Here is a 17,019-nt window from a genome sequence, read left to right as displayed (position 1 = left end):
ATATGTCAGGCACAGGTCACCTCTGAGCAAGCGGTATGAGACTGAATAGAGCTGAAGTTCTTTCAGTCGGGCAGCATAAGACATATTTTTGAGACCCTTTATCCTTTTGGTGAGGAACTTTTGGGCCTTTCCAGCTGCTGCAGGTGTCGGGTCAGATATATTCCGAATGGGGCATTGTACTCAATCATAGGTCTAATGAGTGATGAGTACAGGGGGACGATGACCTCCCTTGATCTAGATGTGAATCCCTTCATGATCAGGTGGGCAATGTAGAAGGTTTTCCTAACTACTTTAGCAACATGAGTGTCAAACGACAGGCTACTGTCAACCTGGGTCCCTAGATCCCTGATGACTTCTTCTGTGCTCAGTGGATTGCCACCTATATGGTAGCTATGGGTAACTTTGTTTTTCCCGAAGGGTATGACAATGCATTTCTTGGCATTTAACTTTAGGCCATGGCTCTGGCACCAGTTATCCGTTTCTGTGAGGCCCTTCTGAAGGATATCTGTGTCAGATGTGTTTTCGACTATGGCCCAGTTTGCAGTCATCTGCAAACTTTGTCAGCCATAACCCTCCTGCTTTTGCTTGTACTTCAGAAAAGTAGATGCCGAACAAGAGTGGACCCAGGACTGAGCCCTGTGGGACACCACTTGTGACAGGCTTTGAGTCTGACATGGCTCCAGCAACTCTGACCTTGTGTGTTCTGTCACTTAGCCAGTTTGCAACCCATCTTGTGATGTATGGGTTTACATTCAAGCTGATGAGTTTTTCGATGATACCTGAGTGGGGTATTGTGTCGAAGGCCTTTGCCAGGTCAAGGTAGGCTGTATGGACTGCCTTTCCCTCATCAATGGCCTTGGTGACTGTCTCGAAAAAGTCAACCAAGTTTAAAAGGCATGATCTGCCTTTGACAAAGCCAAACTGGGTTGGATCCAAAGTCTGCAAGTTCCCTATGTCTTTATTTATGAGTTCTATTATGATCCTCTCCATGGCTTTGCAGATAAGGCTTGTCAAGCTGATGGGACGGTAATTTCCAGGGTCGGTGGAGGCACCGCCCTTGTGAAGTGGGACCACAGTCGCCGTGCGCCACTCCTTGGGTACATATCCTGAGGTGAGGCTAAGATTAAACAGCTGTCCTAACTTTGGGTTTAATTCCTCATTGAGTTCGTGGTGCACACAGCCGGGGACACCATCCGGTCCCATGGATGCTGTGTTTTTTGCCTTGGAGAGAGCAGTTCTCACCTGGGCGTTGGAGATGTTTGGGGGGCTACAATCCTCTGTTATAGATATCTCTCCTTTCTTGGGGCAGGGGGGGGAGAAGTTTGCACTGAACCTGTCGGCCAGTATGTTGGCAATGTGTGTAGGTTCAGTAATCTTCACATCATTTTGAACTAATTCTGAGCATATCTGGGAGTTTCCTCCTAGGTTTCTAACATAGCTAAAAAGGCCTTATGATTGTCTTTTGAGTCCTTGGCGATTTTTCTCTCAAAATTTGCCTTGGATGATTTTATGAGAGCTCTTAGTTTTTACTTATAATGATCAAAGGTGTCTTACCTTTCAAGGATTTTGCTCTATCTTGTAGTACCTTCCTCCTTTTGTTGTAGAGCTTGTTTATGGCTGGGGTCCACCAGACTGGACGCTTGCCTTTGGTACAAAGAGTCTTAGTTTTGTTTGGGATTGCCTGATCCATGCAGTCCTGTAGGTGCTGGTAGAAGGCATTTGTAAGTGATTCAGTGGTTTGAGTAATGTTTACCACTGGCTCAGGGGCGTTAAAGGAGACCACACTAGTTTTCAGAAGTGTGAAGTCGGCTTTTGAGAAGTTTTTCACTGTGGTCTTTTTTATTTCAGGTGGGGGCAGGATGAGGACCTCCAGCGAGATTAGTTTATGATCTGATCTCACCAGTGAGGGGTATACTTCCGGTGCTGAACATTGTGATCCCATGTTCGTGATGATGAGATCAAGTATGCTTTCTCCTCTTGTGGGGATGGTGACTAGTTGTTCCATGGCATTTGAGTTTATGAACTCCAGGAACCTTTGGGCTAGAGTGTTTGGGCTTGAGTAGTGTTCCCAGTCTATATTAGGGTAGTTGAAGTCACCTAGTATGATGGTGTTTGGAGATACATTTATCCCCTCCAATGTTTTCAGGAAAGCCATGTGAGGTTCCTGAGTTTGAGAGGGTGGCCTGTAACATGCTACAAATTGCAGAGCAGTCTTGCCTATGGTTAATTGCACCTGGATGGTCTCCGATGCATCGTGCATTGCCACCAACCTTGAGGTGTGGGTGTCCTTTATGAATATGGACACCCCCCTCCTTTCTTGGTGTTGTCCGGATTTTGGGGCCGGAACGCATGATATGAGGTGAAACCTGATAGTGCTGGGGTGCTCTCTGGAGCCTTGAACCAGGTTTCTGTCACTGTACAGACATCGATGTTCTCCATACTGAGAAGGGCCTCGAGTGCGTGCATCTTGAGATTGAGACTTCTGGCATTGAGCAGCATTACCCTTAGTTTTTTTCCTTTTTTGTGTTCTAGGGTGGTAGGTTTAGAATTTGAGCCTTGCCTAAAAAGGCACTATGGGGTGGCAAGAGCCTTTGCCAATATCCGAAGCCCAGGGTGACAGGTGCAAGCCGTCCCTTGCGAAGCAGCGTGGCTTGTCCAGCATGTCATCCCAGGCAGACAGACATTGGATCCCCTTTGAATGACACCAGAATTTAAGCCAATTATTAAAGCTGATCATCTTATCACTGTATTTTGGCATCATTCTAGGTGAAGGTAGGATACTGCTCAAGGTCAGGGTCATACCTGCCTGGGCTACATAATCAGAGAGCTCCTCAATGTCTCTTTTCATGTAGTCCAAGGAGGTACGTCTCAGGTCATTGACACCAGCGTGGACAATGACTGATGTTTTCATGCATATGTTTTTTGAAATTGTCTGAATTACAGTTCTGTCTGTTGCATAAAGAAGGGGATAGAATTAAACAATATGCATATAGATGGGTAAATGTCCTTCAGTATCAAAGAGATGTTCCCTCTGTGCAGTTGTATGGTTAAAAAGGAAACAGTCCCTGTGGTGGCTGGTGACTTCAAATCAAAGGGGAGCTGCAGGAGACAGTTCAATGGGTGGGGCCAATTTGAAGGGGGTGGGGCCAACTTGAAAAGGGTGGAGCCATGCCCCAAACCACAAAAACTGGGACTTTAATTAAATACGTTGCCCTGGGTGCCAAACCGTCATTATGAGAGTCCAATCAAGACAAAATGAAGGGTAGAAGAAAAAATATTTCAATGTATTGGTTACATGACAGCTTACTTCTAGAAGAAAACAAAAAGGTTATGAGGAATGAAAAAATAAATTACTTTTTAAATACATTACTGGAATGCCAGTCAAAATCAAGTATAAAAAAACAAGCAGCACTCAACTCAAACCACTTTTCCTTGTACTGTAGTTCTAATTATAATTTATATTCAGTTTTATAAAAGCACCAAGTAACATACTGAAAGTAGAAATCTCTGTGATACCCCCACTTGTAAAAAAAAATGTTCTTATCCAAAAAAGACCTGCTGCCTGACAACTATCTACTTGTTTCATAGGGAAAACATGATCAAAGTAAAAAAATGAACAGCAAACAAGAAACAAGCTCAAGACAAATTGCTTAAAGGATTACTGCACAGATGATGGACCACACGTGATATATTGGCATTCTGTTTAGTTTATGGGCAAATACTGCAAAGATGACTGCAAGTCTCCAACAAATGTAATGAGCTTCTGAAAATACTGTAATCCTGTCCTTTATTACAAATACTGTCATATGCATTTCAGTACCTAAGGGTTATACATTTTTTGAATAATAAGAAGCATAAATTAACAGTATAAAAATATGACAGAAAACCAGAACATTCTGCAAAATCAAGGACAGATGAAGATCCACTGTAGTACTTGTGTCTACTTTGGATGGGGGGATACCCTGCACACTTACACTGTATAAATACTCCTTGCCTTGCTTGGACACATCCAGAATCACTACATGGGGCAGCAGGGTACAACATATATGTTACAATTTGAAATGTCTCTGGGTGACGGTGATGGCCCTGACACATTTGTCATACCTCTGAACCTCAGAGCAAGATATCTGGACAAAGGCCCAAAAATAAGGACACTTTTTAAATATTGCTCTTTTAAACTTAAAAAGATAATAGAATAGTAGGTCTTGCATTAGTATGAATTTTCTGAAGGGTATGCAATCTGAAACTCAAATGTATGTCATTATTTTCTAACTTCAATCTTTAATGATCTGCTACTAATTTGTCAGAAAACCACAATTTTATGAAAAATGGACCTAAATGTGATGCAAAAATATAAAATAGTCACACGATACAGCTGGGAACCCCTGAAAGAAGGTACTGTTAAGTTGAGCAGCTGACAAAATAAGAGAATCTACATGCATTTCTGAAATAAAAGTAATCTATAATTCTGATCATTATAATTATTTATTAATTGTAAACCCTCCATGTTTTCTTCCAAAATTGCCATTTCACAGAGGGATTATTAGGGGAGAGCAAATTTTGAGCCAAAATTGAGAACAGTTGAGAGGTTTGGATATACCTAATTCTATAAAGTGATTTATTTGCGTTTACCTCTCAACCTCTTAACGCAGGAAATCTGGACAAGGCCAAATATACTGGGTGAACATACAAACAGTACTAAAAATTGCTCTTGTATAAACTTAGTTGATAGAATAACAGGTCTTGCTTTAGCATGCATTTTTCTGAAGGGTAGGAATTCTGAAACTCAATGTCTGTTGATATTTAGTGACTTCATTCCTAAATGATTTACCAGAAAACCACAAATTTTATGAGGAGCAAACCAAAAATAAGAAACAAAAATCTATTCATTCTGCAAAAAATCTGGACAGCTGAGAGGTATAGTTCAGCCAGGCTGTCTTTCAGTTTGCCGCCCTTCCCCCCTCACAAAATTATGGTCGAATGGGCCCCCCCAGAAGCCATTACAATGTCCCGTTACTTGGCTATTTTGCCCCATTTACCATAAACACTGTAATGTGCATACTGCTTTACTTCTATGATGATTTGGATTTCATTTAAAAGTTTTATTTTACGTTTTACAGCACAAACACTGATAGACATCTGCTAAACAAGGCAATGCAGTTTCACAATGCAAATAGACTTAGCATTAAAATTTCTCTACCCTTGAAACTCACATTCATTGAAACAGCATTGAAACCCACATTCAAAAAAAAATACATCTGGGCAGATAAAGATTAACTTTGGGCTGTTTTCAAACCATAGGCCCCTTTCACATGAAACATACATGCATTCTTTGATACACCTTCCTGATTCTATTAAATTATATTGTATAATACAGTACAGTTGTTAGAGGGTGTTTTAAATTTATTGTTTTGAACATTTTTCCAGTAAACAGTGAAACAATGCATGCACCAATAATGACAAAACTGCCCAATTCAGAACATTTCCATCGTAAAAGTCTACTCAAACTTCTACAATCCAGCAGTATCAGTGAACATGCACAATCTCTGCAGAAGTCAAAGGCATCTAAATAATTCCGCATTAAAGAGATCTGTAACTGATGAAGAGGTTACTGATAGCAAACAACTTTATATGTCATTGTTTCATCTACAAATAAAGTGTATGTTGCCCTTGAGGAATAAATTGCACATGTTACATTAAAAATGATAAGCTAGTAATACTGCAATAGGGAATGGATTGCAAACTGATAGGTTCATAGTTACTAGGTGTCTCTGACAAAGAGGACATTCTCAGGACTGCTGCATCCACCCCCTTTAAAAGTACATCAGCAATGCATCTACATACTGTGGGAGTAGAACCCACAGCCTTATGCATTGAAAGCAAGTACACTACCTGTTATGCTATTAGCAATGCAACCAGACTCGGCATAAGCAGCACTAAACTTCTCTTCAAGCTCTCAGCTCTTTGTAAAGTCCACTTGACACTCAACTGTATCTCTCAACTCTGCAGCACAAGAAATCTGGAAAAAGCCAATATTTGTTGGAGGATGTGACAAAAGCTCAAAACCAAGGGACACATTTTAAACATTGCTTGTATAATCTTGGAAAGTTGCTAGAATAAAATGCTGTGCTACCACCATGCATTTCACTGCCAAGTCTTGAACACAGGACCCTGTGCACTACAGTCAGAGAAACATACCACTATGCCAAATCAGCTGTTTCTTGAAAGACAGGATGACGGAAACTTAAATGGCTATCATTTAGTGAATTCAATTCTCACCATAGCCCTCAACTTCTTAGCACAAAACACATGGACAAAGCCAATAATGGGGGAATACAGCCCCCAAACATATTCAGCGAATTCAGTTCTCACCATAGCTCTCAACCTCTTAGCACAAAAAACTTGGGCAAAGCCAATAATGGGGAAATACAGCCCCAAAAATAGGGACACATTTCAAATATTGAACTTTTAAACTTAGAAAAAGAATAAAAGGTTTTGTGTTACCATGTACTTTCTGAGGAATATGAAGTCTGAAATTCAAATGTCTATCATTATTTAGTGAATTCAAAATCCAGAAAACCACAGATTTTATGAGGAACAGAACAAACATATGAGGCAAAAATATGAATAATTTTCACAAGTGGTGGTGGGTAGGGAATTCAGGCTCTTGCTATCTGCATCCAAGGTACAGGGAATTCAGGCTCTTGCTATCTGCATCCGAGGTACAGGACTCATGCCTGAGTTATTCTCACTAGCCACCAGGTTTGAGCCTGAGTTATTCTCTCTAGCTACCAGGTATATTTAACTTGGGCATTACACACACACACACACACACACACACACACACACACACACACACACACACACACACATATATACACACACACATATATACACACACACACACACACACACACACACACACACACACACACACACACACACACACACACACACACACACACTACCTGAGTTTTGAGTCCATCCATCTGTTCCAGCTTCATCTGAAATGCAAACTTCAAAGTCCCAGCCATGCAAGCTCCATTAAAATGTAGTCCCAAATCTCCACAAGTCAGTCCTGCCTCTCCATTGAAATTCAATTCATGTGGTCTCGCGAGAGCAGCTATAGCTATCCAGCCTGCAGACATTGCAGTCCGATCCCCTTCCAGTCAATGCAGTTGTAACTGCACAGACTTCTGAGGCATCTGTAGTCTGATGCCTTCTGGACTAATGTTTAACCCACTCTGGATTCCTGCATGCATGTGTGGAGTTTCAGGAACTCCAAGCATGCATGCACGGAGTTCCAGGACCCGCTAATTATTTTTTAGTTTGCTTTTTTCTTTTCTGTTTACAGCTGGGGAGCTGCAATCCTGCAGTCCAATAGGATGAGCCGCCACTGCACTGTGACTACAGATATGGAAGGAATTGCAATATATCCATAGTTATTTCTAAATAACCTGCAATGTTTCTTGTTTACGTATGGAAGCTGATGACTTACAGAGATTTCTGTAAGTTGTATGTTCAATGACTGATTTACATTTACTCTCCAATGCTTAGTCATCACACTTGGATTATCTGCCAGCAGGTAGCCCTCAGTCGGCCCGAATACCAGAGACATGGGATTTCTGCATCGGATGCTGTTGCCTCTTCCATGACATCAGGTCATCAGGGGTATAAAACATGCAGCCTATGCCATTACATAAGCTTTTCTTGCCGCGCGGGAGCCTGAAGCAGAAGCAGTTATCAAGTGCCGGTTGGCCGCTACCTGACATTTTAATTTTTCGAGTTTCAAACCTGAAGTCTCCTAAAGCTAAGTACCCCATTGGTTTCCTTTTTTCTTGCTCTAACCAATGTCAGAAAAAGTTAATTGTCTTGCCTGTGGAAAGCAAATACTTCACAGAGATTTTCATTCTTACTGCAGCACCTGTTTAGGCCCAGACCACGACGTTTCTCGCTGTCAGTTTTGTGCCTTGTTTAACGTCCGAACTATTCGTCATTGGGCTATCTTCGTTGCTAAATTCTTTTACTCTTGTTCTCCATATTCTGAAATAGCTTCGATAAGCCATCCAACTACCGATCTTCTGAAAAAACGTAAGGATAAAGACATAGACAGACTGCATAGGTCCAAAACTGTTGACGATGCTTTTGTTAAGCTAGTCGCCAGTCCGCCAGTACTCAGTGAGGCGCCTTCGCAACCCCTGATACTCGGTTCTACAGATTCGCAGGCCTCTGCTGAGACCCATTCGGAGTCCGGTATACTGCGAAATGCTTCTTCAACTATGGAACCTGCGCATGTCTCTACCTTGAATGGGTCCAGAGCCACTGTGCAGGCACCAGCTTCTGAGGGTGTATTCCGACCTTCCAATGTTCGTATTAAACTGACTACTTCGTTTCTGGCTAAAACTACCGAATTTCTCAGGCCCAGGGTTCAAACTACGCCTAGAAAACTGATGACCAAAGCGCATGCTCAAGTTTCCATGCCACAGAAACAAATGCTTAGAATGGCTGAAGATCTTATAACTTTAATTAGGGGAAGCCAGCCTTCCCCATCTAAGAGACAAATAATTGATTTTCCTTCTGATTCTACAGACCATGCGTCCGATGACTCTGATCCCTCTGATTACCAGGACATACCCTTATCTACCTATGAAGATTCAGATGCAGAGGATTCCATTCCCTCTGCCTCCCCTTCAGAGGACTTTTCTTTTGGTGAAACCTTGCATACCTTAAGAGAGCATTTCCACTGTGAATGCCAGGACTACCCACAGTCCAAAAAGAGACTCAGCACAGGCCACTAGCTATACCCCATCCTGGATATTGCAGATGATGTCTTCATGGAATCCATTCTTACTCCTGATACTTTACCAACAGCTCCTAGAAAGCCTGACAGGTACTACAGAGTACCTGACTCTCACAAATTTATCTTTAAGAATCCGACTGCGGATCCAGAGACCATTTCCCAGGGACCTAAAGGTATTAAGACTACTACAGCCAAAAACCCTACCCCTTCAGACAGGTATTCTAGAGCTTTAGACAGATGGGGTAAGAAGGTATATACTTCTGCAACTGTTGCCATCAGGGCTTTAAAATGCCATTTTCACATGTTGAAGTACCAGCAGCATATTATGGAACTAATTAAACAGAAAATGTTGTTGCTTCCAGATTGTACAGAAAAATAGAAGTTATGTACTTACCATAACGTTCCATGTGAGTTGTTTATCTCGCCTTTATTCTCACTGATGGGTTCAGAGCCAATCCTCGGCTCCGACACGGCCGATAGCAAGCTCAAGGTTTGCCAGTAGCTTGAGACCAAGCCCCTTATCCCACAATGCACTGCTGGAATTACCTCAGATCTTGTTTGCTGCGAATAACAGTATATACATATATGCAACATATACATACCCTCTTATATATATATATATATATATATATATATATATATATATATATATATATACAAAGAACATTTCCCAAAGGGGAAGAAGAAATATTGAATAACCAGGATGGTACTAGCCTCTAAGTCAACAGTCAGCCAGGACGGGGAAGGAGGGAGGGACGTGAGAATAAAGGCGAGATAAACAACTCACATGGAACGTTATGGTAAGTACATAACTTCTATATGTGAAGTTGTTAAATCTCGCCGTTTATTCTCACTGATGGGTAGCGTCCCTAGCACCCTCAACCTTGGGTGGCTCATGGGAGTATGTTCTTCAGTACGGTAGAACCAAAGGAAGACCTGTCCCTTGAAGCCCTATCTACTTTGTAATGTGAGATAAAGGTATGAGGCTTAGACCAAGTGGCTGCAGCACAAATATTGTCAAGGGGCAATTTAGCTTGAAAAGCAGAAGAGGTAGAGACAGCTCTGGTAGAATGAGCTTTTGGTTTGTGCATTAAAGGCATGCTCATATTCTCATAAACAAAGGATATGCAATCGGATAACCATTTAGATAGTTGTTTTAGCCACTGGCTTGCCTTTTCTTGCTTCTGAGAAGGATACAAAATGTTGGTCTGATTTCCTAATATCCTTAGTTCTGTCAAGATAAAATCTGAGCTGTCTGTGAACATCAAGTTTGTGCAGCATATATTCCAATTTGCTTGAGTGGTTGGGGAAAAAGACTGGCAGTTCAATGACCTGATTTATATTTGACTCAGAACAGACTTTAGGTAAAAATGAGGGGTTTGTTCTGAGATACTCTATCAGGATGGAAGATCATGTAGGGTGATCTGATAGATAATGCTTGAAGTTCTGACACTCTGCGGGCAGACGTAATAGCCACAAGAAATATTGTTTTCCAAGATAAAAATTTTAAATCACAAGAAGATGCTGGTTCAAAAGGGGGAAGAATAATTTGAGACAGCATGAGGTTTAAATCCCAGGGAGAAAGTGGAATTTTGATCGGAGGTCTCATATGAAGAACACCTTTAAGGAAGGTTTTAGATAATTTATGGCTCATAATATTTGAGCCACCAAGACCAAGGTGAAAATTTGAGATAGCAGCTAACTTGAACTCGAACTATAGCAGCTGCTTCCCCTTCCTTGAAAATCTTTGTTAGAAATTCTAAGATCAAAGATAACGGAGCTCGGAAAGGGTAAATGTTCTGAGCGTTGGCCCAAATTGAGAACCTTTTCCATTTACTGCCATATAATTTCCTGGTAGATGGCTTGTGAGAAGACAAAAGAATCTGTCTTGTATCTTCTGAAATTGACTGAAGCCTGGCAATTAGGTGAAGTGGATTAGCCAAGCATACAGTTTGAGGGACTGCAGAGAAGGATGAAGATCCCCTGACGGGTGAGTCAGAAGGTCCGGAACTGGGTCCAGGATCCATGGATCTTCCAACAGATGATGGTGGAGAAACGGAAACCAAATCTGTCAAGGCCAGTAGGGGGCTATGAGTATAACAGTCCTTCCCAGCAATTTTGCTTTCTGTAAGAATCTGGGTATTAATGGTAAGGGTGGAAATGCATAAAGGAGACCCGGGGGCCAATCGTGTAAAAGTGCATCTCTCGGGGGATGACCGGGAGATGGTATTAGGGCAAAGTAGCTTCCACATTTTGAATTGATGTGGCTGGCAAAAAGGTCGCAGCAAGGCTGGCCCCATTTGTGGAAAATCAACTCCGCAACCTGTTGTTTGAGAGACCACTCATGATGGAGTAATATTGCCCTGCTTAGCTTGTCCGCTATCATGTTGGATTTCCTGGGAATGTCCGTTGCTAACAGAAAACTCTGGGACGGCACAGCCCATTGCCAGACCCTGAGGGCTTCTTGACAAAGGGGGTAGGACTTGGTTCCACCCTACTTGTTCACGTACCAGACTACTGACATGTTGTCGGTCTGAACTGCAATAGTCCCTAGAGGGAGAGAGTCCTGAAAGTACTGCAATGCCAGACGTACCGCTCTCAACTCTAGAACATTGATGTGCAGATGTGATTCTTGATCTGTCCATGTGCCTTGGGCAGTCTTTCCCTGAAAATGCCCCCCCCACCCTATCAGGGAAGCGTCCATGGTCACAGTATCTACTGGGGGGGAGAACAAAGGGTCTTCCAATTGTGACATGAAGAGACATCAACCACCACCGAAGGTCTCTCCTGCAAGAATCCGTGATAAGAATCATGTGGTGCATTGGTAGTTTCTGGTAAGACCACTGAGCGAAGAGGAGCCATTGAAGAATTCGCAAATGCATCTTTGCGAGTGGTATAGCCAGGATTGCTGCTGCCATCAAACCTAGTACTTTCAATACCTCCGCTGCTGTAGCTTTCTTCTTCGACACCAGAGAGCTGACATTTTGGCGGAGAAGAGAGACTCTTTCGATAGGGAGACGTAGAGTGGTAGTTGAGGTATCTAACTCTGCTCCTATAAAAATGGTATGCTGAGATGGCAATAAGGCAGACTTTTCGAAGTTGATAGTAATGCCTAATTGATGGCAGAGTGTGAGAGTGTATTGTGTTGCCTGGGTCAATTGATGCCTGGTGGTAGCGGTGAGGAGCCAATCGTCTAGGTATGGAAACACCTGGAATCCTAGACGCCTCAGATGAGCCGTGACCACTGCCATGCATTTGGTGAACACTCTGGGGGCTGTAGTGAGACCAAAGGGCAGGGCTCGAAACTGGTAATGATTGGCTCCCAGCCAGAAGCGCAGATGATCTCTGGAGTGTATGTTCATCTTTATGTGATAGTATGCGTCCTTGAGATCTATGGAGCACATCCAATCGCCTTTCCCTAAGAAGGGAAGAATGGACTGAAGCGTGACCATTCAGAACTTCTCTTTCTTTATGAACTGGTTGAGTCTGTTGAGGTCCAGGATAGGTCTCCAGTCCCCTGTTTTCTTTGGTACCAAAAAGAATCTTGAGTAAGTTCCAAATCCGACTTGGTCTGCTGGGACTGGTTGGATGACTCTTTTTTTCTAGCAATCTGTGGACCTCTACGATTGCTTGTTCCCTGAGATTGGGTGGAACATCTGGGATTTTCTTTATAGGAATGGGAGGGGTGAAGAACGGTATGAAATATCCTCTGGAAATGATGCTTTGTACTCAAGTATCCGATGTTATGTTTAGCCAGGCTTCTGGGTACAAAGACAAGTGACCCCTGACTGCCTCCAGAGCTGAACAGTCAGGCCCCCTTTCAGGGGCGCTGGTAGGACTGACCAGAGAACTGACCCCTGTCACCCTGTTGCTGCAGACCCCCTATGCCACGGGGGCGGCATCTTCCTTTAAAACCCCATCCTCTGCCTCTTGAGGGGGTTTCTCCACGTGTGTCCTGAAAGGCTGCCTGAGTTTTTCAGAACCACATTTTTCCCCCCAGGGCCCTTGGGGTAGGGCTGAGTGGGGGGTGGAAAAACGGACCCCAACGGCAGATAAGGTCTTGCCTTCCTGCTCACACCTGATTAAAGTTTCCTTTACTTTGGGCCCAAACAGTGATGAGCCATCGAATGGGGTATTAATAAAGGAAGACTTAAAGGGTTCTGCAAAGGAACAGAGATGCATCCAGGCTTGTCTTCGAAGAGCAATGCCCGAACTAGCGGCTCTACTCGAACCATCAGCTGCATATGATATGAGACGCATGGACGAGTTCACTACTGACTTTAGGGTAGCGAGCTGGGCGTTGACTTTGTCGGCCACTCCTGCAGCTACCGTACCCTGGAGAGTATCTCCTAGCTCTTTCAAGAGATCTCTCTGTTATGTTGGAAAATGGTTTAAGTAGTTCAGTGATCACATAGAAAAAGTTGCTGAACTAAACATGTGCTTCCCATATCTATCCATAACCCTAGAATCTCTGTTAGGGGGATGGATAGAAGAGGATGTCTCAGATACTTCATTTTTGGTGGCTGCAGCTACCACCATGGCATCAACAGGCACTCCTTTTGTCAAAAATGTCTTGTCCACTGGGGCAGATATGAATTTATTGGGTCTACGATGGACAGGTTCCATGACCTCCGGTGACTCCCACGCCTTACGAGAGATCAGTTCCATGAGCTTGTTGTAAGGTAGAGACACCCAAGAAGTGGAAGGTTGAGACCCAAAATCCTTCAAGAGCACAGACTCATCCTCAGTAGGGGTCTTGGACTGCCAATCGCCCCTCTGACTAAGGATCTCTAGTATTTCTGCAAAGGAGATATCCTCAGAGGGGGATCGAGGGGACCCTTCTGACTCATCTAAGTCCGTATCAGATGTCAAAGACCCCTGTGTGGAGTCTAAGTGCCTCCTCTAGCACAGTCTCTTCCTGGGCACCTCCTCAGTGAGGGGATCAGGGGAGGTCTCAGAAGAGCAGGGGATGCCCTGTGGGGGTACTTGAGGCTCAGGGTCTCTATGCTTAGAGGGATCGGTAGATGAAGAAGCAGACATAGGAGCTTGAGGGGAGAAGGAAAGCTGAACCGATGCTGATGTTGTCTTTGGAGGCAAAACTCTCCTCATAGCATCGAAGGCACCATGGCTCTGATGAGAAGGAGTGGACGGACCTGAGAGTACCATCTGATCCACCCGCACTGAAACCTTGGGCTCTGAGCCCGAGGCAGGAGCCGAGCTCATCCGAGCCGAAGCCCTGAGAGGAAGAGTCAGCACCGACAAGTCAGTGCTACTATCCTCCCCAGACCGACAGGAGAGTGTCAGCTCCTAGAGTCCTCGGTCGGCACTGAGGACATCCAAGTAGATAGAGCCGATAATACCGGTGTGGGTATCGGCTCTAAGGGTTCAACCACCATTGGTTCAATTTCCTTCGGCTCCGAGAGTCCAGTACGGCTCAGAGGAGGAGTAGACAAGTCCGGTTCCATGGTCTTCAGTACCGACGAGCTGGTCAGAGCCGACAACAATTTGGCAAGTCCTGGTGCCTGTAAAAGCTTCTGCACTAGCCGATCCATGTCCAAATCTGAAAGGCTGACTGAAGACTTGGCTGAATGCACCGAAGGTGCTGACTGGAGCAGAGGTGAAGAAGGAACTTCAGACACTGGCTCCAATACTGAGAGCTGGCTCCGAATCAAAGGTACACTCGGTTCCGATGACTGTGGAACCGATGGCCCTCCTTCTGAAATCTTAGCCTTTTTTGAGATCTTATCTGAAGACTTGGGTTTTGAGGATTTGGATGATGTACTAGCACCCTCATGGCTACTCAAGACTTCCGAAAAAGATTGCTGTAGCAATCCCCTGCCTATAAGTTTCCTCCTTCTCTCCAAGAGAACTCTTGAAGAAAAGGAGTGGCAAATGTTACAGGTGTCTTGGAGGTGTTTAGCTCCCAGACAGTATACACATTGAATGTGTTCATCAGTAACAGACATTTTCTGCCCACAATCTGGGCATTTTTTGAATCTCGATTTGGGATGGGATTTCTCCCTATCATCCGACATAGTTAAGTGAAAAAGGCAGTAAATTAGATACACAACAACTAAGCCCAAACCGGGCACTAACTATAACAGTATATATATTTTGAACAAAAAATATAGATACAAATATAGGGCTAAGAAGCCCACAGAAAAACCTGACTATAATAAAGATTAATAGTAGAGAAAAGGGGCTTAAGGCCCACACAAACTAAGAAGCCAACAAGGCCCTAACTTTTAAACTATTTCTACTATCTAGAGAGTAAATATAATAGTACTAACACACACTATATATATTAAACAAAAAAGAAAACTTTTTTATAGACTTGCTGTTAATTTGTTTCTAAAATGGTCCGAGCTAACTGGAACACCAAGATCTCTCTTGCCGCGGCAAACTAGATCTGAGGTAATTCCAGCAATGCATTGTGGGATAAGGGGCTTGGTCTCGAGCTACTGGCAAACCTTGAGCTTGCTATCGGCCATGTCGGAGCTGAGGATCGGCTCTAAACCCATCAGTGAGAATAAACGGCGAGATTTAACAACTTCACATTAAAGATTTACAAGAGTTAATGCATTCTGCAAACCAAGTTAGTAAACATACTTTGCAGTGTAGTTTTGATGCCTTAGAAGCATCTTGCAGGGCTGCTGTTACTGGTTCTGTACTGAGAAGGCTTGCTTGGCTGAAGGAACAAATCTTGCCAGACCATGTCAAAGCAAAATTACTAGATGCTCCATTAAACCAGGAACATTTGTTTGGCACAAAAGCAGAAGAAGTTCTTAAAAAGATGGAGGAAAAAGCTAAATTTATGCAAACTGTTAAAGATTTCTTACAGGTACAGCCACCTAAATTCAGCAGGCATTGGCCTTCTAAAAATTGGTCCTTTCCAGTCCCTCCCAGGCCTTCTCAGTCCAAACCCAGGGGCACCAGACCACCAAGACTACAGTCTCAGGGTATGCAGAGATCTAAACCATGGAGTGCTCCCACCTCAAAAACAGGGAGTGGTAAGCCACCCCCTTATGGAAAAAGTTCACAATGACTTGTATATCATCCTTCCCAGCCATTCCTAAGTACTTGCACCCCTAGGAGGTAAACTCACCCTGCATGCAAAAAAACTGGATGTCCATTACCCAGGACCGATGGGTCCTAAACATTGTATCCCAGGGATACAGATTCTACTTCCACTCAATGCCAACCCCAAGCAGGTTGCTGGACCTTCCTCCAAACCAGTGGGCAGAGGCTCAAATGCAAGTACTTTCTCTCCTCAGTATCAGGGTAATTCAACCTGTTCCAATAGAGCAAAGAGGACAGGGTTTCTACTCCAGACTGTTCCTGGTGCCCAGAAAAGAGAGCTCTTAGTGCCCTATTCTGGATCTGTCCATTCTCAACACCTTCCTGGTGGTCCCAATATTCAAAATGCTTACACTACAACAGCTGCTTCCTATGCTAGCCAAGGACGCTTGGTTAGTCACCCTAGATTTAAAAGAAGCTTATTTGCACATCCCCATAAGGGAATCTTGCAGGAAATATCTATGTTGCAGGGCAGGCTCTATGCACTATCAGTTCTCTGCAATTCCCTTTGGCTTATCTACTGCACCCAGGGTATTCACAAAGTGTCTGGCTCCAGCCATTGCATACTGCAGGCAGAGAAATATTCAAATGTACCCATACTTGGACGATTGCCTGATTCAGGCGAACAGTCAGGAATTGCTACTTCAGCACCTGGCATTTGTAAAGAGACTTCAAACTTCTCTGGGGTACACCATCAATGAAAAGAAATCACATCTGATGCCCAACCAAAAGATTGTATTCTTGGGAGCAAGCTTGAACACAACTTCCCAAATGGCATTCCTCACTCCAGAAAAGCATGTTTATTTGACAAACTACTTCAAACTGAGGGCCACCAAAACCCAGCTATCTGCAAGAAAAATACTGCAAGCCATAGGGTTCATGGCCTCATGCATTCTACTAATTCCATATGCAAGACTGCATATGAGGAAACTTCAATGGTACTTAAAAAGTCTCTGGTGTCAACATTCTCAGGACTTGGAAACACTGATTCCTATCATTCTTTGTCTAAGGGCAGAGTTCCTTTGGTGGGCAGAGGCTTGCAACCACAACAAGGGACTTCCTTTCACTCAACCCCTTGCGCCCAAACCCTGACAACAGACATATCAGACTATGCATGGGGGGCTCACATGGCAGGCAGATGC

The sequence above is a fragment of the Protopterus annectens genome, chromosome 1.part0 (assembly GCF_019279795.1).
Source record: "Protopterus annectens isolate FY-2018-M chromosome 1.part0, PAN1.0, whole genome shotgun sequence".
NCBI lineage: Eukaryota > Metazoa > Chordata > Ceratodontiformes > Protopteridae > Protopterus > Protopterus annectens.
This window is presented reverse-complemented; position numbering follows the sequence as displayed.